This window comes from Bos javanicus, chromosome 7, assembly GCF_032452875.1.
Source record: "Bos javanicus breed banteng chromosome 7, ARS-OSU_banteng_1.0, whole genome shotgun sequence".
NCBI lineage: Eukaryota > Metazoa > Chordata > Mammalia > Artiodactyla > Bovidae > Bos > Bos javanicus.
In genome coordinates, this window is record NC_083874.1 from 32261666 (window position 1) to 32289114 (window position 27449).

At 37.9% G+C, this 27449-nt stretch overlaps 1 long non-coding RNA gene across 1 annotated transcript in view; it reads right to left on the bottom strand.

Moving 5' to 3' along the window:
* Positions 1 to 27449, bottom strand: part of LOC133251023 (uncharacterized) — a 273371-nt gene that overhangs the window by 180154 nt on the left and 65768 nt on the right. The gene's annotated exons all lie outside the window — the stretch shown is intronic.

The following is a 27449-nucleotide window of genomic DNA, read 5'->3' on the forward strand; positions in this document are numbered from 1 at the left end:
CTCAGTTGTGTCTGACTCTTAGCGACCCCATGGACTGCAGCCCACCAGTCTCCTCAGTCCATGGGATTTTCCAGACAAGAGTACTGGAGTGGGGTGCCATTGGAGAACATCATTACTCAGATACAAAAAAATGGACAAAGACACTACCCAAAAAATTGCAATCGAATATTAACAGCTCTGATGAATATAAATGAAAAACTCCTCACCAAAATATTAGCAAACCAATGTCAACAATGTATAGGACTTCCCTGGTTCCACAGTAGAGAGGAATCCACCTCTTGTGCATGGCACACAGGTTTCATCCTTGGTCCAGGAAGATTCCACATATCTCATAGCAACTAAACCTGTGTACCACAACTATTGATGCCTGCATTCTCTGGGGTACATAAGCCATGACTACTGAGCCTGAGTGCTGCGACTACTGAAACCCAAGCATCTAGAGTCTGTGTTCTGCAAAAAGACAAGCCATTTAATAAAAAGCCCATGTACCACAACAAAGAGTAGTTGCCGCTGGTCATGAGTAAAAATTTCACCACAAAATCAGGAATTAGACAAGAATGCCCACTCTCCCTACTTCTATTTAACATAATATTGGAATTTTTGGACACTGTACAAGGAAAAGAAAAGACATCTAAATTGGAAAGGAAGAACTGTCACTATTTGCAGATGACAAGATACTATATATCAAAAGCCCTAAAGTTTCGACCACAAAAAACAAATGAATTCAATAAAGTTTCAGAATATAAGATTAATATAAAGAAATCTGTTGCTTTTCTGTACCCTATCAGGATATATTAGCTATCAGATATATTATCAAGATATATTAACTATCAGAAAGATAAAAGAAGAAAACAATCCCATTTATAATTTCATCGAAACAGAATAAAATACCTAGAAATAAACTTAACCATGAGAGTGAAAGGCCTATAATCTGAAAACTATAAAACACAGATGAAGGAAACTGAATATGACACTAATAAATGCAAAGATATTAAATATTTATGTTTTTTGATCAGTTCCTAAAGAGGACCATTTCTGCAGACTCTCCTTTTCTGTGGTGGTGACTTAGTTGCTAAGTCATGTTCAACTCTTGTGACCGCATGGACTGTGGCCCTCCAGGTTTCTGGATCCATGGGATTCTTGAGGCAAGAATACTGGAGTGGGCTGCCATTTCCTTCTCCAGGGGATTTTTCCAACCCAGGGATTGAATCCAGGTCTCCTGCATTGCAGGCAGACTCTACCAACTGAACTACAAATTTACATACAGTCGCAATGGCACCCCACTCCAGTACTCTTGCCTGGAAAATCCCATGGACGGAGGAGCCTGGTAAGCTGCAGTGCATGGGGTTGCTAAGAGTCGGACGCGGCTGAGCAACTTCACTTTCACTTTTCACTTTCATGCATTGGAGAAAGAAATGGCAACCCGCTCCAGTGTTCTTGCCTGGAGAATCCCAGGGACGGGGGAGCCTGGTGGGTTGAAGTCCATGGGGTTGCTGAGAGTTGGACACGACTGAGCGACTTCACTTCACTTACATTGTTACAAAATGGCTGCTTTATAAAGTACATTTTTGGAGTTTCCCCAGAAGTTCAGTGGTTAAGACTCAGCATTTCCACTGCAGGGGGCACAGGTTCAATCCCTCGTCAGGGCACAAGATCCCAAATGCCACATGGTGTGGCCAAAAAAATTTTTTTAGTAAATAAAGATAAAAAACATGTGATTCATATATAATTTCAATGCCAAAAATTGAAAAGGTAGAATACATTATGCATTCACTATAAAATAAAGCATGTTAATTTAAAAGTAAGTATTTTCAAAAGTATTGATTTGATTACTAGTATTTATGACTATTTTAAGTTTAATTAAACTTCTTATAAGAATTTACTTAGAACTCTATAAACATTCACCTAAAATTTCTTTAATAATATTGACACTTCTTTCCAATTGAATTTCTCAAATTTTCTATATATTTGAAAACAATAAAAACTATAGAAATAGAAAAATAAACAATTTAATATTTGGTAACATACAACTTTTCAGACTTCATTCATCTGTATATTGTTTTTGGCTGAAAAATGGGAAAATACCTTACAGATGTTGGGACACTTAACTTCTAAAGATTTTACCATGCAATTACTGAAAATAAGAATAGTACCCTGCATAACCTTTTTAAATTACCATATATATTAACAGTATTTTTCAAAAGTCATTTACTTCATAGTCTACATTCAAATCTCCACAATTTTCCCTAAGTTGTCCTTTATCATTTAATTACATGAACCAGAATTCAAGTAAGATTTGCATATTGAACTTAATTATCATGTAATTTTTGACCCTCCAGATAGCCACACAAGTACATTATAACATAGGCAATAAAGACAAATAGATCAAAATAGAAACTGAAAAAAAAAATACCCATATAGATATTTTGTCTATGACAAAAGTACAATAATGGGAAAGGATTTATTTTAAAAAGTGGTTCTGGGTCAATTGTATAGTCATATGCAAAAATCAATCTTGACCTTTATCTCAAATATATACTAGCATAAATTTTAGATGAATTATAGATATCAATGGAATGATGAACAGTAAGGCCTTTGGAATCAAATACCGGAAAATTCCTCAGTGTTATAGTATACAGGTTTTATAAGTAAAATCCCAAACAATAATTCTATCATAAAAACTCATAAAATTTACCACATTAACTCTAACAACTATTATTTATCAAAAGACAGCAAGATGTAAGAGTGAAGTGTAAAGGGAGAGTAAACATTCAGGACACATGTATCTAAATGTAGTTGATTCTGTGGTGTGTGGGGCACCAGCATTCATTACACCAACTGCTGAGAGAGATAATAGCTGACACTGTCCACCTTAGTCTCCCCTCCTGGCAACTGTCCTCAGCTTAAGACAACAATGTTGTCTAATATCTGACCTCCTTTTATCTATCCTGCATCCAATGACCTGACACAGTGGTGTAAAGTTTTGGTTCTCATGTTTTGATTTGTTAATACTCGGCAGAGACATTCCAGTTCCAGCAGTCCAGATGAATCATCTGAAACCTTTTCTGTGACTTCATCATAACACACTTTCTGCTTCTCAGTCCTGCTTCCTTCACCCACCCTGCGTTTTTGGTCCTGGGACCAATCCACCATAAGTTTCTTGTTGGCACCTCTACCCTAGGGCCTATTTCCCAAGCAATCAGACTTGTGACGAAAGCAAAGTATTTAAAGGTTATGTAAAGATTTTCAAGTTGGTAAGAAAAAGATCACACTCTATTGGAAAAGGCACTTCGTAAAAGGAGATACTCAAACAGCTAAAGACAATGCCTAGGATTTTTAGTTATCAGAGGAATTCAAATTGAAACTTGGTATTTCTTCAAACACAGAAACATGGCTACTATGAAAAAGGCAAACAATACAGTATTAGAGAGTCTGTGGAAGAAGTGGAGCTCTCAAATAGTGCTGAATAGAGTGTATAATGGTACAGCTATTTTGGAAAACTGTTAGGTAGCATCTATTAAAGTTGTAACCAGCAATTCTTCTTTTGGAATAAACTCAGTGGAATTATGCACACTGAAAGAGATACTCAATGAAAGAATGTTCCTAGCAACAGTATATGCACTAGCAAATCTCAGGGGGTAAGTAGCATGGTGTGTTTCCATAACAATACTATACAGCAAGAAAAAATAACAAAATACTGTCCAATGTAACAATATAAGTGAATTCAGACACTAATAAATTCTGTTTCTGTTTACATATAAAGTTCAAAAGTACACAGCACTAATCAATAAAATTAGACATCACTAGACAAGAACTGTATTTGGTGTACTATTATAAACCACAAATCTGGGAGGAAAACTCAGCGGCCTTACTACCAGAGGAGGAAGAATTAATTTGCCGGGGAGAGCACAGTAAGTATAAACAGCAAACTCACTAGGAAAGGAATGAGGGAAACAGGCAACTCTGCCATGGGATCACCATCGAACTTGGGATACCAATGGTACGGGGTAAGTGACACAGCGTGCAGAATTTTAATGGGGTTTCCAGTAAAGGAAGGAACCTACGAAAGGCAAAATAAGCCATTCTCATACATTTTGCTGGGAAATTCTGTATGTGTTCAAAGAGGATCTGAGAGGACTAAGAACAAAGTAAAAGCCAAGACAGAATTTGAATATGGTTGAACCCTGGGTGCAGTCTCCAAATCTCACAGAGATTCAACAGTAGAGAGTGGAATCCTTCTAGTTTCAGAAAAAAATAGTAACATAAATTCTGCCCCAAATAATTGGCTTGCCTCTATGATGTGGGAAACTCCTGAGAAGCAAAGCAAAAAAATAAAACTAAGAATTAAAATAAAAAACAAAGCATAGACATGAGCAATACACACACACCAAGGAGGAGACAGAAATTCAAAAAGAAAATTCAGAATCCACAAGTGCCACAACACATTGTGTAGTTTCAATTAAAAATTAAAAGGCTGGCAGAAAAAGTGTTATCTGTATTTAGGGAGTCTCACTAGAGAAATAAAAAGTCATTTTAACAATGAGAACAAAATGCATTACCTATAAAATCCTGCTTATTTTAGGACTAAAGAGCTGATATTGCAAAGCAAGCTAAGTTGTGATGGACACAAATTGCTTTCTTCTGACCGAACAGAAAAAGCAGTGGGAAACCACCAACGATGCAGAAAATAAGACATGATTAAGTTTCAGTGCATTAGAAAAGGATGAGTGAGAGCTCCCTTGAGAGTATGAAATACCTGAGTGCCTCAGATACAAGGCAGTTTTGTACCTACCTGCCAACTCTTTCACAGGCTTCAGTGATGCTCAAAAATTGTGGGAAGGGGAAGAGAATCAAGAAAGCATCCTGGTGAGACACAGGTGCACCAGGCAGGACAGAATTCTAGAAGAGAACAGGAAAACCAAGTAAATTTTTAAGGTATTCATGGTATGGCAGATGACTGAGTGAAGGCTCTGCTGAGAGTCAAATGGCTCCTTTTGTACATCATGTGGGGGCAGAGCAAGAACATGAAAACACTCTACATTCCATGCCTTACACTTGGTGTGAGGTTATTGACAATCTGCAGTGAGAAGGGCAACCAGTTTGTGATGTCTGAGTGGCAACTGTTTGACATTAGCCCTTTCTGAGCCAAGGACATCCCATCAAGTTCCTTCATCTGCCTCTTCCTAATTCCCTCTGTCATTAACCGACATCTCAAATAACCCCATGCATAAGCAATACTTAGGAGATGCTATAATAAATTTAGAAAAAGAAGTTCCTTTTCCGGCAGACCTTCAACTGCCAGTCATAGGTCAAATATAACAAATTGGTTGACAACTCACATGCAGTGTAATCCTTCTGTAATTAACGTATAAATACTTTCCCTTCTGTAATCCGGCCTCTTCTCCAATTATCCCGCCACCATCAACCTCAGAATAGTGAAGTCCCTCCTCTGGGAGTCTCCGATGATGTGAGACACTGATACATTCATATTGTTTATGTTTGGTGCTTGCCACGTCATTAGCATCGTCATCTGGTAAATTCACAGATTGTGAAGTGAGAGGTGACTTTGGGGAGGTCCCTTTAGGATCAACCAAAATACCATCGACCTTTGGAGCAGAGGTCGAAGAGCTGGAAGTGACCTTCCTAAGGTACAGGAATGGGGTGGTGGAGTAAAGTAGGAATATAGGGCAGAAAACCCGAGACAAAACATCCAGCTTTCAGAGCTCAACGCTGATAAAATGGAGCTTATAATCCAATGTTCAAAAATAAACTGAGCTGCACACAAAAATATAACTAAAGCAACAACAAAATCTAGATCCAGCTAAATTATAGAATAGATGTGACTGAAATCCCCACTCTAGTAAGAAGAATAAACATGACTCTGGGGCCTCAGTACTATTTATCTCACCCCTACTGTCTTTATTTTCCACAAAATGTCCAGTATATAATCAAAAAGTATAAAACATGTGAAAAAGGCAAGAAAATGTGACCCATTATTAAGAGAATGAATAGTCAACACAAAGTGATCAGTCAATACAGCTAGACTCAGGAAAGAGATTTAGAACTATTAGACCAGAACATTAAAATAGCTAGTGGAAAATTTAGACAATATATATGAACAGGGAAATTTAGTCGGGTAGAAAACTAAAGAAAAGAATGAAACATAAATGCTAGATGTGAAATTATGATTATCAGGGATAAAAATTCACTCAGTGGGCATATTATTATGTTAGACATGAGACAATAGTGAATTTTAGGACATGTCAATAGAAATAATCCAAACTGGAACAAAATGAAGGAAAAGAGTGCAAAAATATTTTCAAAGTCTGAGATCTGCAAGATAATATCAAACAATCCAATATGGGTTAATGAAGTGCCAACATAAGATGTGGCAGAATAACTATGTGAAGAGATAATAAATTAATACAAGATGTCAACCCACCTATCCGAAGAGCTCATGGCTGTCCAAGCATGATCAATACAAACAACCACAAAAGTAATGAAAACAAATTTAAAAAACTATACCTAGCACAAAATAATCACATGGCTAAAAAACAAAACCTTCAGAACAGACAGAAAGAGAAAGAAAAACATCAGATTCAGTGAAAAAATATAGTAGATAGAGTGAAAGAATCTTAAAAATTATGGCTAAGGCAAAAGACAAAAGAATTAAACATTTTAGGGATGGAAAGAAGTGTGAGTGAAAGCGAAAGTCGCTCAGTGGTGTCCGATTCTTTGTGACCCCATGGACTGAAATCTCCAGGCCAGAATACTAGAGTGGGTGGCCTTGCCCTTCTCCAGGGGATCTTCCCAACCCAGAGATCGAGAAGTGTAAATCCTGTCAATCAAGCAATTTTTGTTAGCAGAATTATCAAAAGCAAAACATTTGAATTTAAATAAAGGCATTCAGAAATGTAAAAATACTTGCCCTAAATAAATTTTTATGTTGGTTGAAACAAAAGCTCTAGTTAAAAATCAAGTATTTTGGTAATAATGGAGAACATGAAAATGAATAGATATGCTGATAAACATAAAGGACTTATGTAAAATCTATTTAAACATTACTAATTTTAACATAAAGATAAAAATGATATAATATTGGGCATATAGAAGTGAACTATATAATATTAATCACGATAGCACAAAGGGTGGAAGGTGATAATTTAAGCACTAAGCAACCAAATCGGAGAAGGCATTGGCACCCCACTCTAGTACTCTTGCCTGGAAAATCCCATGGACGGAGGAGCCTGGTGGGCTGCAGTCCATGGGGTCACGAAGAGTCGGACAGGACTGAGCGACTTCACTTTCACTTTTCACTTGCATGCATTGGAGCAGGAAATGGCAACCCACTCCAGTGTTCTTGCCTGGAGAATCCCAGGGACGGGGGAGCCTGGTGGGCTGCAGTCCATGGGGTCGCACAGAGTCGGACATGACTGAAGTGACTTAGCAGCAGCAATCAACCAAATTGACCTAGCTGACCTTTACAGAACACTGAAGCCAATGTCAGAATACATCTTCTTTTCAAGCACACATAGAACATTTAGGGACTTTCTAGGTTTTAATCTCCTAACTATTTTAAATTCTTCTCTTTAAAATTATTTTTAGATTTAAAAATTGAGTGTGCAGTATTCTCCAGTTATCCAGCAACACAGAATATCTTCCTTAGTATTTCTTAACCTTCCCATATGTATTAATGTAACACACCTTGGATCATTGACCTTTTGAAATTCTCATTTGATTTTTCCTAAAATAAGTTACAAAGGAACATAAGAACACCTTGACGCACATAATCACAGAAACATATGCATTGCCTTCAATGAACCGTAGAACAGAAATTCAGTCTATTGAACAGAAGTAGCTGAAGAGATGCCCTGGAAAACCCTGCAGCAATTTTTCCAGAGCTCTCATTTCCTTCCCCATCCCCTAGGCATCACTAGCAATGTCTTGGAAGGTACAGGAGGTTAATTACATCTCAAGTGATTATTTCTCTCCTCTTCTGTCTCTCCCTTTGGCTAATGCCTCATGATTCTTTTACAAGACTCTGCTGACATCATGAATGTTAGACAGTCTAGACATCAGCTTGAAGCTTCATTAAATCATGGTTTTACAATCCCAAGTTGTTTTTGAAGTAGCCAAAGCTTTTAATGTTTACAAACAAAACACATTCTTTGTACTCAAAATTCCTGGAATATATGGAAAATGTTTACCAAACACAGTGATTTTCAGAGAGCTACATATTTTGTGTTTCGTGGGCCTATCTTTTTATTCACTTGCTTCGGTGAAAAACTGTTCTTCCGGTGCCACCTTCCTGCTAAAACTGTGGAGAGTATTCTTATCAGTGAGAGTGAGAAATGGAAACTAAAATAGTGCATGCAGGAAGTTTGTATACATTTGAGATGAAGGTAACAGTCTAGATTTTAGGTGTCATTATGTCCTTTAATGTTCTTAAATAAGGATGTAGCAGCTTTCTATAATTACACATTTATTCCTCAGGACACTTATAATAATTGCCAAAAAGCATATAACCTTTTTTAAGAACATCAGTAATTAAACTTAAGATTCCCATAAAAATCACTGCAATTATTTTACGTTGGATTAGATGTTCTGAATCCCTCCCCAAATCACTGAACAACTCACAGAAGGATGATCTAAATATTTATTATGTGTTAAGAGTTAAGCCACTGCTGATGTTTCTAGTTGAGGAGGATTAGTACTTGGTCTAGGTCATCCACCGAAGTTCTAGAAAAAAGTGTAATGTAAAGAATTAGCACCAGTTAATGTGGCAATACACAGCTGATAGCACTGACCTTCCTTACATATCAGTTAAATACACTTTCTTCCTTAATAAAGAGTAAAGATATTATGTCATAATATATCTTAAGCTTCAGTGATGTTATTCATCAACCAAGCATATACTTATATATTAATAACATAATTTACTTTTAGCTGTCAAACAGTATATTATTTTGCCCTTTAAATATAATAAGGAACTTAAAGAACACTGTCAATACAGATCAGATCAGATCAGATCAGTCACTCAGTCGTGTCCGACTCTTTTCGAGCCCATGAATCGCAGCACACCAGGCCTCCCTGTCCATCACCAACTCCCAGAGTTCACTGAGACTCACGTCCATCGAGTCAGTGATGCCATCCAACCATCTCATCCTCTGTCGTCCCCTTTTCCTCCTGCCCCCAATCCCTCCCAGCATCAGAGTCTTTTCCAATGAGTCAACTCTTCGCATGAGGTGGCCAAAGTACTGGAGTTTCAGCTTTAGCATCATTCCTTCCAAAGAAATCCCAGGGCTGATCTCCTTCAGAATGGACTGGTTGGATCTCCTTGCAGGCCAAGGGACTCTCAAGAGTCTTCTCCAACACCACAGTTCAAAAGCATCAATTCTTCGGTGCTCAGCCTTCTTCATAGTCCAACTCTCACATCCATACATGACCACAGGAAAAACCATAGTCTTGATTAGACGAACCTTTGTTGGCAAAGTAATGTCTTTGCTTTTGAATATGCTATCTAGGTTGGTCATAACTTTTCTTCCAAGGAGTAAGTGTCTTTTAATTTCATGGCTGCAGTCACCATCTGCAGTGATTTTGGAGCCCCAAAAAATAAAGTCTGACACTGTTTCCACTGTTTCCCCATCTATTTCCCATGAAGTGGTGGGACCGGATGCCATGATCTTCATTTTCTGAATGTTGAGCTTTAAGCCAACTTTTTCACTCTCCACTTTCACTTTCATCAAGAGGCTTTTGAGTTCCTCTTCACTTTCTGCCATAAGAGTGGTGTCATCTGCATATCTGAGGTTATTGATATTTCTCCCGGAAATTTTGATTCCAGTTTGTGTTTCTTCCAGTCACACATAGTCAATAGTAAACAAATTCCCAGAATTGCAAAATTAATTTTTGATTCTTAGAGTTACATAGTTTTTAGATAGCAAAAAAGACATAGTCTATACTATACAACACAAAAACACAAGTGTTATATATTATATTAATCAGTGAGTGAAACAGAATACCACCAAAAGACCAGAGGGTCTTCTGGTATAAACTGGACAGTTAGCTGTCTCTGAATCAACTTTTGCCAATCACCTACAAACAGAGCAACAAAATAAAGATGTTTCTACTCCTTTTTATTTCCCTATATTTGTTAATAAGTATAGAGAAGGCAATGGCACCCCACTCCAGTACTCTTGCCTGGAGAATCCCATGGACAGAGGAGCCTGGTGGGCTGCAGTCCAAGGGGTCGCTAAGAGTTGGACACGACTGAGCAACTTCACTTGTACTTTTCACTTTCATGCATTGGAGAAGGAAATGGCAACCCACTCCAGTGTTCTTGCCTGGAGAATCCCAGGGACAGGGTAGCCTGGTGGGCTGCCGTCTATGGGGTCGCACAGAGTTGGACACGACTGAAGTGACTTAGCAGCAGCATAGTATCAAATGATACCAGGAGGAGACCATTAATGGGAAATATTTTATATTGGTGATCTAGTTCCCAAAGTAGGGGATTTATGTACAAGTAGAGAGTCCAGTACTTTGGCCACCTCATGGGGAGAGTTGACTTATTGGGAAAGACTCTGATGCTGGGAGGGATTGGGGGCAGGAGGAGAAGGGGATGACAGAGGATGAGATGGCTGGATGGCATCACTGACTCGATGGATGTGAGTCTGGGTGAACTCCGGGAGTTGGTGATGGACAGGGAGGCCTGGTGTGCTGCGATTCATGGGGTCGCAAAGAGTCGGACACGACTGAGCGACTGAACTGAACTGAAAGACAAATGAACCTCATGATAGTACATTCTGGAGACTGAAATATAAATTTCTAGTATATTAAGGGATCACAGAAGCAGAAAATGGAAGCAAATAAGAACCTAGATACTTAGTCCATTAGAAATGGAATAGGGCTTTCTAGACAAAGAACAAAACAATGAAGTGATGGCCAACAGCAAGGTAGCATCCCTCAGTGTTGTATGTCTCAAGTACCTCATCCTAAGATGAGGGTATTAAAAAACTGTAAACATCAAGATGCACAAGAGGGAAAAAGTACTGCAAGCCAAATAACAAGACACATTATCGTGAAGAAATAAAGAATCTACCTGTAAAAAATGAGCACTGAAACTCAGCAGGAGCCTGTGGGGCTTCTGTACACAGAAGATTTTCTGTTCAGCCTCCATGACCTTCCCTGAGCTCCAAAGGGCAGGTTCAAACAGTTGCTAATCAAGGAAGGAGGAGGTGCACTGAGAAGGGGGGAGCAGTCACAAATGAATAGTACAGACTAGGGACAGGATCATGGTTTTGTCTCAACAGAATATCTTCGAGCTCTTCTGTAGAACTAAACCCCCCAACATGTAGACCATGCTAACTACCTAATGAAGAATTCTTCAGGGAAGATAGGGAGACCACATGAGGCTAGATTCAAGGAAACATAGAAGCTTATCAGATCACCTGAGGCCAGATTCAAGGACTACTGGTATCTGCACAGACTCTGATCTTTATCAGCAACCAAGCCCTTCAACCACTGCTATAAAAGTGAAGTCGCTCAGTCATGTCTGACTCTTTGTGACCCCCTGGACTGTAGCCCACCAGGCTCCTCTGTCCATGGGATTCTCCAGGCAAGAATACTGGAGTGGGTTGCCATTTCCTTCTCCCGGGGATCTTCCAGCCCAGGGATCGAACCCGGGTCTCCTGCACTGCAGGCAGATGCTTTATCCTCTGAGCCACCAGGGAAGCCACTGCTATAAAACTCCTTACCAAACCCACAGGTTGGGACAATTTGCAGAGGGCACAAGATGTTCCCCTGCCAGGCAAAGCGATAAAGGTATTTCTTTCCACTTTGCCCAAAATTCTGTCTCAAAGGTTCAATTCAGCACGAGTGCAGAGTACTACCTCAGTCCAATATCAACACATAAAAGCTGTGAAAATGTCACTGAATCATATCTTGCCTGGAAAATCCCATGGACAGAGGAGCCTGGTAGGCTGCAGTCCATGGGGTCACTAAGAGTCGGACAGGACTGAGCGACTTCACTTTCACTTTTCACTTTCATGCATTGGAGAAGGAAATGGCAACCCACTCCAGTGTTCTTGCCTGGAGAATCCAAGGGATGGTGGAACGGGTGGGCTGCTGTCTATGGGGTCACACAGAGTCGGACATGACTGAAGTGACTTAGCAGCAGTAGCAGCAGCAGCAATAAGGATATTCTATATCTTTCTCATAGAAATAACAAGCTGATTTTACACTTGTCTGTGAATACAAATATTTGGAATATGCAAATATAAATTGACTTTCATTACACTTAATTAAATGTATCATTTAATTACAAGTCCTCCAAGCATACAAGTTTTTAGGAAAAAACAAGCATGGACAAACACACAGCTCCATTACTACAGTGGAAGTGCTCAGGTATGCTGGAGAAAGGGCTATAAGCCATGAGTTAGCAGTGTGTTGCGGGCATTAGTATGTTTTATAGAGGAAATGAAGAATGCCATTTAATGTCATGGACCTTTTAGAAAGGATAAAGAATTCTGTCTTTCTCTCTCTCATGCATGCAAACATATTTGTTTTATATAAACATGTATGTCTTATGTTTAGGCTGTACTTGTCTATTTGTGCCTTATACAGTAGGATAAGAAGCAGGGATAAAAGGAGAAGTGGTCAGGAGTGGTTTAACATGACAAGACTATGCTAGAATCTCATCAAAGAGACCTCTTGCCTGTAGTTCTTATCATGACTGAGAACACTAAATATTGTATCACTGACAAATTATCCCTCAGTCTCTGAACTGTTATTCTCACCAATATCTTCCCTTTGCCATCTCTTCACTCTTCCAGGGTATCTCCTCATGGTAGGAAGGATGTACTAAAACTCCACAGTGCCTTTCAGAGCCCCTAGCCTAAACGTGCTCTTACCAGATGCACTTTAGACCAAAGCACTATTGCCCACCCACAGCTTTTAAATGATTTGTGAACCCAGAAATGTTCCTATAACTTAGCAAGAAGTGTGCATAACCTATTTACCTTGGGAATTGCTGACTTACCTAGCAGTTTTTTTTTTTTTTCAAAGCATATGTTTTAAACACTTTACTCTTTCTACTCCAAATTAGGTAAGACACCACTAACATATTACAAGTTGCAATCTATCTCAGTAACCAGGATAAGCTGAAATCTGCAGGATTCTAAAACTGGGTAAAAGGCATCAAATGTAAACCAAGTTTGTTTCACTGACAGCACAAAAATAAAGCAAAGCAAATAAAATAACTGCCAATAGTCTTCATTAGTCACATGCATAATGCAGTATTTATGAAAAAGCAGGGATTCCTTGGTGTCTCAGCTGGTAAAGAAACCACCTGCAATGCGGGAGACCTGGGTTCTATTCCTGGGTTGGAAAGATCCCCTGGAGAAGGGAAAGGCTACCCATTCCAATACTCTGGCCTGGAGAATTCCATGGACTGTATAGTCCATGGGGTTGCAAACAACCGGACACAACTGAGCTACTTTCACTTTATGAAAAACAATACTTACAAAAGAAAAAAGACTCTGACAAGGACGGTGCTGAGTTATGGTTTTGTTTCATGGCAATGGGTAGCCTGTATCAATGAAAATCAAATGAACATACTTACTGTGATTACTAAAAAGTGTGAACTTATATTTCAACAATGGATCTCCAACACTGTTTTTCAACTTTGTTGAAATATTTTCATCCTCTATCAGATTTTGCAGATAGTATCTGTTACACCAGAGCTCTGATCCTTCATTACAAACTCCCAGTGGACTACATCATTTCATCATTGAAATGTCTTTCTTCTGTTTGTTTTACCATTCCATCATTTTGTACCCCACACACCCTCCCACCAAACTCATCCATATTAACCAACTTTTTAAAATCTACTTTTCCCATAAAACATTAAATATGCAGCCACGGAACTATATTTAACTAAATTAAGTATATCTGCTTTGGTACGTTTATCAATTTCATTTATTTATTAAGTTCTGTTTTAAAAACATGCTTAATTGAGGTATTAAATACGAAGCTGGTTCTCTTACCTGTGTAAAAGAACAGTGTACATACAGTTCTGGAGGCATAGATTTCACGGCTATCCCACAGCAGCCTTTGACCACGGCCAGCTAACCCCAAGCACTCAGACATATGAATGGCAACACAGACGCTGGAAGCCTCTTTCCCTAAGTTCACCTGGGTCTGCTCCAGTTCATGCCCTCTCTTCTCATTTCCCTTAAGTGTGACACCTGACACCCTGCTTCATATTTTGACAGCTGCTTCTATTGCCTCCACTTTGGGCAAACATTTTCAAATTCTTTTCGGTCTAAGGACATCAGTTTTCTCACTCAACTCTTAACTCAACTTTCCCTTAATTTGGATGGCCTCTTTACAGGTTTATCTCGTCTCATTCTCAAGTACAAAGAAGTTCACCAGACAAGAGAGAGTGGGGAAATTTTTCAGAAATGCCGGAAAACTATTGAGACTATCTATCAAATATTCCCTCTTTTTATTTCGTTAGAAGATCTCTCAGACAACCCCTTGACACACAGAGAAATACACACAATATCTAGTTAACAATGTGGTACTGCCTCCGAAACACTCAACCACTAAGTACTGAAGTTAATTTTTATGTTTGCAGGTGGGGGCAGGCAGGCTGTCACATGAGACTGTGAGTTCCTAAAGGGTAGAGGCTTCTTCAGTTTTGCTCCCTTTACAATATTCTCTGCCTAAGCATTACTACATATATATGCAATTAAGTTGAAGTCTGACCATTCAGGGACAAAGGCACAATCTGCATTTTTATAAGATACACCTCCCCACCCGGAGACAACAAAAAATCTGCAAAACACAGCTGAATAAATGAAGGATTCTGATACAAAAACACACAAGGGCCCAAACACACATTAACCTTTAAAAATAAATAAATAAACCAAGACATGGTAACAATGCGGAATCTCTAACCTAACTGAAAATTTTAAAATGTTTTCATATGCGTTGAATTTTGTTATGCATTACTTATTTTTCCACAATTGTAATAGAATAGTTAAAAACCTTTCTCTATTTTTTTTTTTTTGTCCCCTCAGAGAAAGGTGAAGAATGAGCTAGGCAAAAATCTGTTGTGAAGTGAAAGTTGCTCAGTCATGTCTGACTCTTTGTGACCCCATGGACTATACAGTCCATGGAATTCTCCAGGCCAGAATATTGGAGTGGGTAGCCTTTCCCTTCTCCAGGGGATCTTCTCAACTCAGGGATCAAACTCAGGTCTCCTGCATCACAAGTAGATTCTTTACCAGCTGAGCCACCAGGGAAGCCTTAGAACACTGGTGTGGGTAGCCTATCCCTTCTCCAGTGGATCTTCCCAACCTCAACAGATAATTAAAGGGCAGAAGAAACTAAAATCTTGGAGAGGGATGAAGCTACAGAGGAGAAAAGAAGGGAAAATTTGAATTTCAAAAAGAAGGAATTGAGGTCCAGCCTGAGATGTGTTGCTCTTTGTCTGACAGACAGCATGGGTTTTCTCTTTTTCTCCCTTACTCAAAAGATAGGCATTCCATAGTCATACTAATTTTAAATTTCTATGATGTGATTTTGGAAAGTGCTTTTATAAGTTTATTCTTAATTCTGAGCTATCTTTGGAGACCCACATCCCGATAATACTTACACTGCCTATGGGAAAAGATGGTAAACATTTTTTTCTTTTTTTTGGTATATCTGGAACAGAAGACAGAAATATATTAGATGTTAAATAAATATGAATTGGAATAACTTGGCAGACATTCCAGATTTCTTTTCTTCAAAAGAAAAGAAAAAGGAAAAAACAGCCTTAGATATGAACTTTATTTTTTATTAATGTGCTTTTCTTTCCAGAAACATTCAAAATTCTGGAAAAAGCAGAGTCTGTCTAAGAACAATATGTGAAAATTTTTCTACTTTGTTATAAGGCTGTCCTCAGGAGAAAAATATCAGACAAAACTCATTTTCAAAAGCAGACAGAGTTGCAAGTTTAGACTGAATTTAAAGGAGTGAACTGAAGTATGTGATTTTCCTTTTTTGTTACCAAAGGAATTTTTTCAAACCAATAGAAAGAACTAGGTAAGTTATTCACTACAGTACTCCATATTTTTTAATGAATATGGCAAGTCAACGTTTCAACATACTATGTTAGAAGTGGCACTGCCATGAATACTTTCTAATTTTTAGTCAAAGTACTCAACTATTTTACTTTAGATCTAACACTTATAATAGCAGACATCTAGAAAATAGAATATGTCATTTTATTTCATTAGAAGAACTGGCTCATTCCACTCGATTTATATAATTTATTTTTAAATGAGAATTATTGATCCCCTGTCAACATTCATATTTCATTTGGGAATGTTTGATCATACATTTGATCTGAAAAAAAAGAAAGCCCATCATTTAAATATGCATTGGCTACTGGAAAAACAATATATCAAAGACAACAGCAAAAGAACACACACAAAAAACCTAGTCTTTTCACTTACTGAGTTTTGATTTCAATATTATTTATTACAACATATATATTTGATATTATTTTCTATCATTATATGATCAAATAATTACTCAATATAATAAATGAAGACAACTATAAAAAAGCTGAATCAAAAATTAATTGAATAGCAAAAGAAACATTAATTTAAAAAAAATGAGTTCTAAAATGATAAACACGATTCTGCAGATCGTGATAAACTTAGGCTGGTATTTTTTCTTTGGAAGGGTTTGTGATTAAATTAGCTTTTACCAATAAGAGAATAATAGTATATATGTGCTGTGGCTGTGTGTGTGTATTTTTATGAAGGTTTATTTCATATATTCTATTATTAATTCAGCAAATGTTTATGAATATATACTTTCTGAGAAGTTATTATAATATGCTTTCTGAAATGAACTTAGAATTTATAAAGGGAAAGGTGGAATCTTAAAAAACTGTGATCTAACATGCTGCTGCTGCTGCTAAGTCGCTTCAGTCGTGTCCGACTCTGTGTGGACCCCATAGACGGCAGCCCACCAGGCTGTCCCATCCCTGGGATTCTCCAGGCAAGAACACTGGAGTGGGTTGCCATTTCCTTCTCCAATGCATGAAAGTGAAAAGTGAAAATCATTCGCTCAGTTGCATCCGACTCTTAGCGACCCCATAGATGGCAGCCTACCATACTCCTCCATCCACGGGATTTTCCAGGCAAGAGTACTGGAGTGGGTTGCCATTGCCTTCTCCGGTAAGGTTTAACATACAGTATGAGAATTTTGGAACTGGAATTCAGATACAGCATGATACATGGGAAACAGTTCATGCTCTGAGTCCAGACCTATCTTCCAAACTGACTCCAACCCTTGATAATGGAAAGTTGGTGAATAAATTAATCTATGTCCTTCAGTTTATTTTTCTATGAAATCAAAGAGATTTCAAAACAAATTTAACAGGGTTACTGTGAATAAGGGCTTCCCTTGTGGCTCAGCTGGTAAAGAATCCACCTGCAATGCAGGAGACCTGGGTTTGATCCCTGGTTTGGGAAGATCAGGGCTTCCCTGGTGGCTTAGCGGGTAAAGCGTCCACCTGCAATGAAGGAGACCTGGGTTCAATCCCTGGGTCAGGAAGATCCCCTGGAGAAGAAAATGGCACCCCACTCCAGTACTCTTGCTTGGAAAATCCCATGGATGGAGGAGCCTGGGAAGCTGCAGTCCATGGGGTCGTGAAGAGTCGGACATGACTGAGCGAATTCACTTCACTTCACTTTTGGGAAGATCTGGAGAAGGGAAAGGCTACCCACTCCAGTATTCTGGCCTGGAGAATTCCATGGACAGTCCATGGGGTCGCAAAGTGTCAGACACAACTGAGTGACTTTCACTTTATTTTACTTCATTTTACTGTGAATAAGTTTTCAGCATATATTGATTGAATATTATTTACAACAAATGGTAGAAATTATTTGGTTCATATGGACATGTTTCTGAATTGTGTCTTTTTACTTTTTCTTAATGCTTACCAAAATATTTGTACTCCTTTCCTGAATTTTGTCTTTCCTTGGTCAGGCAACTATAAAGATGGCAACTGTGAAAGAATCCACCTGTAAAGCAGGAGACCCAGGTTCAATTCCTGGGTCAAGAAGATTCACTGGAGAAGGAAATGGCAATCTACTCTAGCATTCCTGCATGGAGAATTCCACGGACAGAGGAGCCTCGTGGGCTGTAAAGCCCATGGGGCTGCAAAAGTCGGACACGACTGAGTGACTAACACACACACACATGGTTTATATATGGCTTCCCTCCTGGCTCAGTGGTAAAAAAATCTGCCTGCAAAACAGGAGAGGTGGGTTCCATCCCAGGGTTTGGAAGATACCCTGAAGAAGGAAATGACAATCCACTCCAGTATTCTTGCCTGGGAAATTCCATGGACAGAAGAGCCTGGCAAGCTACAGTCCATGGAGTCACAGTCACAAAGAGTCAGACAAGATTTAGTAACTAAACAAAAACAAATAATTCATAATTGTACAACTGAAGAACTATTAAGTGAGGTCATCTCCATGATTACCATCCAGATTAAATAACTACAAAGCAGAAAGAAAGTCAAACCCATCTGAGAAAAAAAAAAGCAAAATATATGATATTATATATCTTCTCATACATCATAGGTAGGTTTTAAAATTATGAAAACAGTCATTTTGATGGAGTAACAGAATACAATGCTTCCTGGAAATGAAAGCAATATTTTTGGTGAGGGGGTATATCTGTTATGGAAATAATGATCTTCTCACTCATATCTGAGAATGTAATGTGCTATTATTGCCAAAGAGTAGTCTAGAGAATCATTTCTCTCCTCAGACTATTAGAATTCTTCTTAATTAACCCAGTTATTGTTCCCATCCCTTTCAGAATTATACTTTCTATCATTCAAACACTGCAGGTGTCACACACCCAGAATAACTCCCAGCTTGGCCCCTCAGCTCTGGCATCACTTTCTGTAACTGAAATGGGGCTTTCAGCAGAGGTAACTTAGTGGACTAGTACCTCAGTAACTGGTGATATCTACACACACTGAAGAGTAAAAGAAAGGATATAGAAATGATTGGAGAAGACACACGATGGAAGAGAAAATAAATGGTTAGGTACAGCCAAAAATGATGAAAACACCACCACTGCCAACTTCAAAATGATAGGTAATGGAAATAGAAGCTACACAACCCAAGTAGTAATAGTCTCATTTGGCTCATTTATTTCTTTGCAAGGGCTTCAACCCCTGATGAATTTTTTTTTACATAGTATTACTATCTCACCCTATCTAATTTCTATGTCCTTCTTCACAAAGTCTAATAATGGATGTTTCAAACTAGGGTTTCTGTCTTGAACACATAGAGAGCAATGTGAAATAATATGTAAGCTTTTTTAGGTTATATGGAAAAGGCACAAACAATTAACTAATGCTGCTGCTGCTAAGTTACTTCAGTAATGAGGAACATCTTAAACACTGTAAGAAAGACAAAAGATTGTAACCATAAACCAGATCAGAACTTACTTCATTCCCATTCACTCTTCATTCATAAAATGCATCACTAGATTCTCCAGGATCATAAACTATACATTTATTACTAAAGGAAAGAAGCTTTGTAAGGAGAAGAAAAATGGGAGGCAAAAGGCAAAATAATAAATATGAGTTGAGATGATAAAGAGCTATTCAAACATGAAGGCAAAAAAATGCCTTCTCACAGAACATAGGGCCAAGACAAAGCTGCAACAACCCTTGCAAAGAGGCCAGTGCTAAATAATGAACGAATAAGGCAGTGAGAGAAGTAGATGAGCTTGGGAATAAAACAATACTCTGTAAACATAATTTTTAAAAGACATCTCCTTCAAATTTAAAACCTGGAAATGTGGGGAACCCAGGCCTTTGGAGAAAGTTGATTTTCCTGCCAGCATATGGATTAAGATATGCATCCACATGTGAAAAATTACAGTGACTGGTAGGAAAGGATTTTAATAAAAATGTAAATTATATTCTTAAAAACAAGCAGAACAGAGGCAATGTTTCTTTTAAACAGGCAAGAGAAACTTACTGAAATGACAACAGCTAGCAGAGAAAAAAAAAAAAAACAATTTTGGAAAAAAGCAGATGAAGAAACACTTATTATTAAAGGAAACTCAGTCAACTACATTCCATGTAGTCAGTTTGGTAAGTGAAAATTATGAAATAATAAGGAAATAGCTAAAGTGAAAGGAATGCATTCTAAACTGATATTTGGGAGGATTGAAGTAAAATATTTTATATAGAAAAATGAAAAAAGTAATTAACACTCAATAAAAATATAAAATTTAATGTACTGAATATCAGTTAAGTTCACTTGCTCAGTCATGTCCAACTCTTTGCGACCCCATGGAATGCAGCACACCAGGCTTCTCTGTCCATCACCAACTCTCGGAGCCTACTCAAATTCATGTCCATCATGTTGGTGATGCCATCCAGCCATCTCACCCTCTGTTGTCCCCTTCTCCTCCCGCTGTCAATCTTTCCCAGTATCAGGGTCTTTTCCAATGAGTCGGTTCTTCACATGAGGTGGCCAAAGTATTGGAGTTTCAGCTTCAGTATCAGCCCTCCCAGTGAATATTCAGGACTGATTTCCTTTAGGATGGACTGGTTGGATCTCCCTGCAGTTCAGGGGATTCTCAAGAGTCTTCTCCAACACCACAGTTCAAAAGCATCAATTATTTGGTGCTCAGCTTTCTTTATGGTCCAACTCTCAGATCCATACATAACTACTGGAAAAACCATAGCTTTAACTAGACAGACCTTTGTTGGTAATGTCTGTCACTGTTTCCATTGTTTCCCCATCTACTTGGCATGAAGTGATGGGACCAGATGCCATGATCTTAGTTTTGTGAATGTTGAGTTTTAAGTAAACTTTTTCACTCTCCTCTTTCACTTTCATCAAGAGGCTCTTTAGTTCTTCTTCGCTTTCTGACATAAGGGTAGTATCATCTGCATACCTGAGGCTATTGATATTTCTCCCAGCAATCTTGATTCCAGCTTGTGCTTCATCCAGCCCAGTGTTTCTCATGATGTGCTCTGCATATAAGCTAAATAAGCAGGGTGACAATATATAGCCTTGATGCACTCCTTTCCTGATTTGAAACCAGTCTGTTGTTCCACGTCCAGTTCTAACTGTTGCTTCCTGACCTGCATATAGGTTTCTCAAGAGGCTGGTCAGGAGCTCTGGTATTCCCATCTCTTTAAGAATTTTCCAGGGTTTGCTGTGATATATTCCCCTTTACCTGAAAAATTCATTTTCATCCCAAAAGACAACAGAAATTATTTTTTTTGACATTATTCACATTCTCCTTTGTCTGTTCTTCAAGAACACTTTATGCATCCATCTATTTGAACTCATCAAGTTGCTATGGTTTTTGCATACTTGCTTCTCTGTGCTCCTGGGAAATACTATGAACACAGAAATCTTAGTGAAATGCCTGTGCAATAAATATAGAGGAAAGTGAATGGTGCATTTTGCTGGATTATGATCTGATAAATAAATTGTGGAGAGTCAATAAAGCATCCGTTACTTTGCTGGGTCTGATGACAAAGATTCTTAACTTTAATGAATGAACAGTAACTGAAAATGACTCCTTATGATCTATCAAACCTATTGTTCCTATGTATATACTTTAAATTCTTTAGTATCAATTTAAATACATCATCCATTATAAAACATTCCGTATTTGTTCCAGTGCTTTATGACATCCCATGTATGGTTGTTAACAGTTTATATCCTTAAAGAAATACTTTAAAACTTTTCCCATTCTCACTTCTTTTTCAACTAAATTATGATAAATATCCTAGAAGGCACTGGCTGTCTCTTTAAGAAAGAGTCCTGTTTGCTTACTAATTAAACTTAGTGCTTTACCTAGAACTCAATAATTGGCATTTTCTATTCATTTGAACAAATGGGCCATACATCTAACATTCAGAAAAATCAGAAAACATTATTTGTAAAGAAAATAACTGTGCAAAAACTCATAACTCTCTTAAGTGTGTGTGTGTGTATGAAAAGAAATATTTTAAAAATGTTTTTTTTTAATTTTGCTTTTGCTTTTTTGCTTTCTCTCCTTTTGCTTTCACTACTTAAACAAATATAGAAATGTTTTCTTCTAATGAAGTGGGATATGAGATTAAGGTTTACTGGGAGATCTATTTGTGTCTGGTGTTTTTTTGTTTTTTTTTTTCTTTTCTTTTTTTCCCTCTCTATTAGTGCCCTGGACTAAATCTGTATAAGAAGCAACTTGAGAACTGTCTTTATTGGAAAATTGAGGTCAAAATCCACCTAGACCTCCTGCGGATACACTTCACTAGGCCCTGTGATTATATTTAGACTTAGCAGCCATTGGGAATTTACTGGGCAGCATGAAAACCATTAAACTCCTTCAGATGCTTGCTCTACATCACATTTTGCAGTTAAAAAACAACTGCTTCTTGTCAGATCCAAGTATATAGGTGACCCTCTAATTTTAAACCAAATTGTAGAGGTTTCAATCTAGAAATTGCTTTGATTTTCTATAGAAGATACTACATTTGCCAGCCGATTTATTTTTAATGACACAAATCTAAGGTGAGCAAGCGGTTTGATACCACAGAAATTGACACACAAACAGCGTCATTTTCCAAAATCAGAATATAAAGGTTATCATATATCAAGACTGAAAAAAAAGAGCTGAAAAGTCAGATATAGGCAAAAGAAAAGTTAGACATGAAATAAGAAACAATTGTTTTATTGTATCACTAGCATAGAAGCAGAAAACCACCAATGGAAGGATTCTTAGAAAGAATGAAGTACCGGCCCTTCACCCACAGCGGGAGGGAAAAAAAAAAAACAACACACTGAAGACACTTAAAATTAATGATTTTCCCTGGGGCATATAGATAAAAATGAAAGGGCAAGAACTTAAAACCTTGAAAGTGAAAGTCGCTCTGTCATGTTCCACTTTTTGCAAAGACTGTACAGTCCATGGAATTCTCTAGGCCAGAGTACTGGAGGGGGTATCTCCAGGGGATCTTCCAAACCCAGGGATCAAACCCAGGTCTTCTGCATTGCAGGTGGATTCTTTACCAGCTAAGCCACAAGGGAAGCCCAAAATACTGGAGTGGGTAGCCTTTCCCTTCTCCAGGGGATCTTCCTGACCCAGGAATCAAACCAGGGATTCTTGCACTACAGGCAGATTCTTTACCAACTGAGCTTTCACAGAAGCCCATGAAATCAGCACAATTCTAATACAATACAGGTACAGTACAATTTGTATAGTACAGTTAGTGCAATTAGTACAGTGCCTGGCTCAGGTATTAGCAAAGATAAGAATGTGGTTTCACAAGCCAGACTTTGTGTGTCCCTAACCAGTATTCCGGTGGATCATGGAAAAAGCAAGAGAGTTTCAGAAAAGCATCTATTTCTGCTCTATTGACTATGCCAATGCCTTTGACTGTATGGATCACAATAAACTGTGGAAAATTCTGAAAGAGATGGGAATACCAGACCACTTGACCTGCCTCTTGAGAAATCTGTATGCAGGTCAGGAAGCAACAGTTAGAATTGGACACAGAACAACAGACTGGTTCCAAATAGGAAAAGGAGTACGTCTAGGCTGTATATTATCACCCTGCTTATTTAACTTATATGCAGAGTACATCATGAGAAATGCTGGACTGGAAGAAACACAAGCTAAATCAAGATTGCCGGGAGAAATATCAATAACCTCAGATATGCAGATGACAGCACCCTTATGGCAGAAAGTGAAGAGGAACTAAAAAGCCTCTTGATGAAAGTGAAAGAGGAGAGTGAAAAAGTTGGCTTAAAGCTCAACATTCAGAAAACCAAGATCATGGCATCTGGTCCCATCACTTCATGGGAAATAGATGGGGAAACAGTGGAAACAGTGTCAGACTTTATTTATTTATTTTTTTGCTCCAAAATCACTGCAGATGATGATTACAAGCATGAAATTAAAAGACGCTTACTCCTTGGAAGGAAAGTTATGACCAACCTAGATAGCATATTCAAAAGCAAAGACATTACTTTGCCAACAAAGGTCCGTCTAGTCAAGGCTATGGTTTTTCCTGTGGTCATGTATGGATGTGAGAGTTGGACTGTGAAGAAGGCTGAGCGCCAAAGAATTGATGCTTTTGAACTGTGGTGTTGGAGAAGACTCTTGAGAGTCCCCTGGACTGCAAGGAGATCCAACCAGTCCATTTTGAAGGAGATCAGCCCTGGGATTTCTTTGGAGGGAATGATGCTGAAGCTGAAACTCCAGTACTTTGGCCACCTCATGTGAAGAGTTGACTTATTGGAAAAGACTCTGATGCTGGGAGGGATTGGGGGCAGGAGGAGAAGGGGACGACAGAGGATGAGATGACTGGATGGCATCACTGACTCGATGGACGTGAGTCTCAGTGAACTCCGGGAGTTGGTAATGGACAGGGTGGCCTGGCGTGCTGCGATTCATGGGGTCACGAGAAGTCAGACACAACTGAGCAACTGAACTGAACTGAACCAGTATTCATTCATCTAGTAGCTAGATTACCTTGGGAAAATAGCAGAACCTCTCTGTGCCTTGGATTACTATGTGTAAATAAGGAGAGGAGCATAATTTTTATTTAGCATTATTAGAAAAATTAAATAATACACACAAAAATGCTTAGAAGTGTTCATGACACATAAAACACGCTAATAAAAATTACCTATTAATATATAAAAAAATTATAATTGAGATGTTATACTATTTCTTGGCATCTACCTGTTGTGAAATATGTCCTTTTTTGGTGCCTTATTTTTCATGAGATAAATATTAAGGATATTTATCTGTTTCCTCTTATCAAAACCAGTCAAGAGATATAATCTAAACTGTCAATCGGTAATAAAAACTTGAATATATTCCAAGAAATTAATTCATATAATATTTATAGTTGCTAATGGCTTAATATATTTCACTTGCCAGATACAGGTTTCAATTTAAGAATCAATCTTTTAACTACTTATACTGTAAAAGAAATGTGGAGAAAAATATAGGATACTATGTAGGATCAGTAGAGTCTAAGTATATATTAAGGTCTTGCCAGGTGGTAGGTTGCTTTTTCCAGCTGCGAGTAAAACTAAGCACTGTGAATAGATAATAATCAATTTCACTTGAAAATTCTAATATGGGACTTCTTTCCTAATATGACACCATATGACAAATCTTGAAATTACAGAAATTCTATGCAATATGATCAACCAATTGGTCTATATAATAAAAATATTTTTTAAATGAAAGAAGAAAATTGATTCACAAAGTTTGTATATATATTTTGTATATTTTAATAGGTATATGTGAGTATGTGTATTTAATCAAACACATACAAATCATATAATCAAACACAGAAGAGTTTTTCTTAATCTAAAAAGCAAGAGAGTTCCAGAAAAACATCTATTTCTGCTTTATTGACTATGCCAAAGCCTTTGACTGTGTAGATCACAATAAACTGTGGAAAATTCTGAAAGAGATAGGAATACCAGACCACTTGACCTGCCTCTTGAGAAACCTATATGCAGGTCAAGAAGCAACAGTTAGAACTGGACATAGAACAACAGATTGATTCCAAATAGGAAAAGGAATACGTCAAGGCTGTATATTGTCACCCTGCTTATTTAACTTCTATGCCAAGTACATCATAGGAAATGCTGGGCTGGAGGAAGCACAAGCTGGAATCAAGATTTCCAGGAGAAATATCAATAACCTCAGATATGGAGATGACAGCACCCTTATGGCAGAAAGTGAAGAAGAACTAAAGAGCCTCTTGAAAGTGAAAGAGGAGAGTGAAAAAGTTGGCTTAAAGCTCAACATTCAGAAAACTAAGATCATGGCATCTGGTCCCATCACTTCATGGGAAATAGATGGGGAAACAGTGGAAACAGTGCCAGACTTTATTTTTTTGGGCTCCAAAATCACTGCAGATGGTGACTGCAGCCATGAAATTAAAAGACGCTTACTCGTTGGAAGGAAAGTTATGAGCAACATAGACAGCATATTCAAAAGCAGAGACATTACTTTGCCAACAAAGGTCCATCTAGTCAAGGCTATGGTTTCTCCAGTGGTCATGTATGGATGGGAGAGTTGGACTGTGAAGAAAACTGAGCACCGTAGAATTGATGCTTTTGAACTGTGGTGTTGGAGAAGATTCTTGAGAGTTGCTTGGACTGCAAGGAGATCCAACCAGTCCATCCTAAAGGAGATCAGACCTGGGTGTTCAGTGGTAGGACTGATGTCGAAGCTGAAACTCCAATACTTTGGCCATCTGATGCGAAGAGCTGACTCATTGGAAAAGACCCTGATGCTGGAAAAGATTGAGGACAGGAGGAGAAGGGGATGACAGAGGATGAAATGGTTGGATGGCATCACCGACTCAATGGACATGGGTTTGGGTGAACTCTGGGAGTTGGCGATGGATAGGGAGGCCTGACATGCTGCGGATCATGGGGTCGCAAAGAGTCGTACACAACTGAGCGACCGAACTGAACATACAAGAGTAAAACCATCAAACCTAATTCATTGAGACTTCACTATAAAACATAAGTATTTTTCAGTCACAGCAATATGAAAGTTCATAATATTTACATTTTAATAGATCTTTCATTGAAATTGCTTTTTCAGAAACATTCTCTTATTTTCTCTGAAAGCAGTAAGGAAACAACTGGGTTATAAAATAATGAAAGTCTCGGCTGCATTGCCAATAATTTCAGAGAGTCATTTGACTTTTTTTCTTATATACCATTAATATATTTTTTTTTAACCTCCAAATTGAAAAAGCAATATAACGGCAGTGTTCACTGTTTTATTTTTTCTCTTTTTGAGTACCTACCTTCTGTGACCAACATTGTTCCTCTCTGCAAAGTACTAAATGATAGCAAGAACAGGATTCAATTTGAAATATTATTAACTTTAGCAATCACACCAAATAATTTAAGTGATAAATCCCAAGTCCTATTAAAGTGACAGAATGAGAGTTTCTATTTATTACCTAACTGATACATGAACAAGTCTTAAAGGACTATATACTTTGGGGTGGAAGCAAGGAGGGAGATGATTAGCTACATAATGTTAGAAGAAGCTGAGTGAGCATATAATGACAGTGTCTATTTAATTATAATGTAAAAGAAAGGGCATTTTAGACAGTGAACATGATTATTTCCATCCCATTGGCAAAATGATTATTCTCTTAAACTAGAAGATATTTAAATTTGTAATCATAAAATGCCCATATTTTCAAATACAGTTTTCACTTAAGCTTGAAGCTTTTTTAGATCTGATTTCTCATGAAGTGATATGTTCGCCAAGCAAAGCCCAGTATTTTAGACTATATGATAGTTATATTTTCCATTGTGTAATTTAAAGTGGGATTTGTTTTTCTTCATAATTCTTGAGAA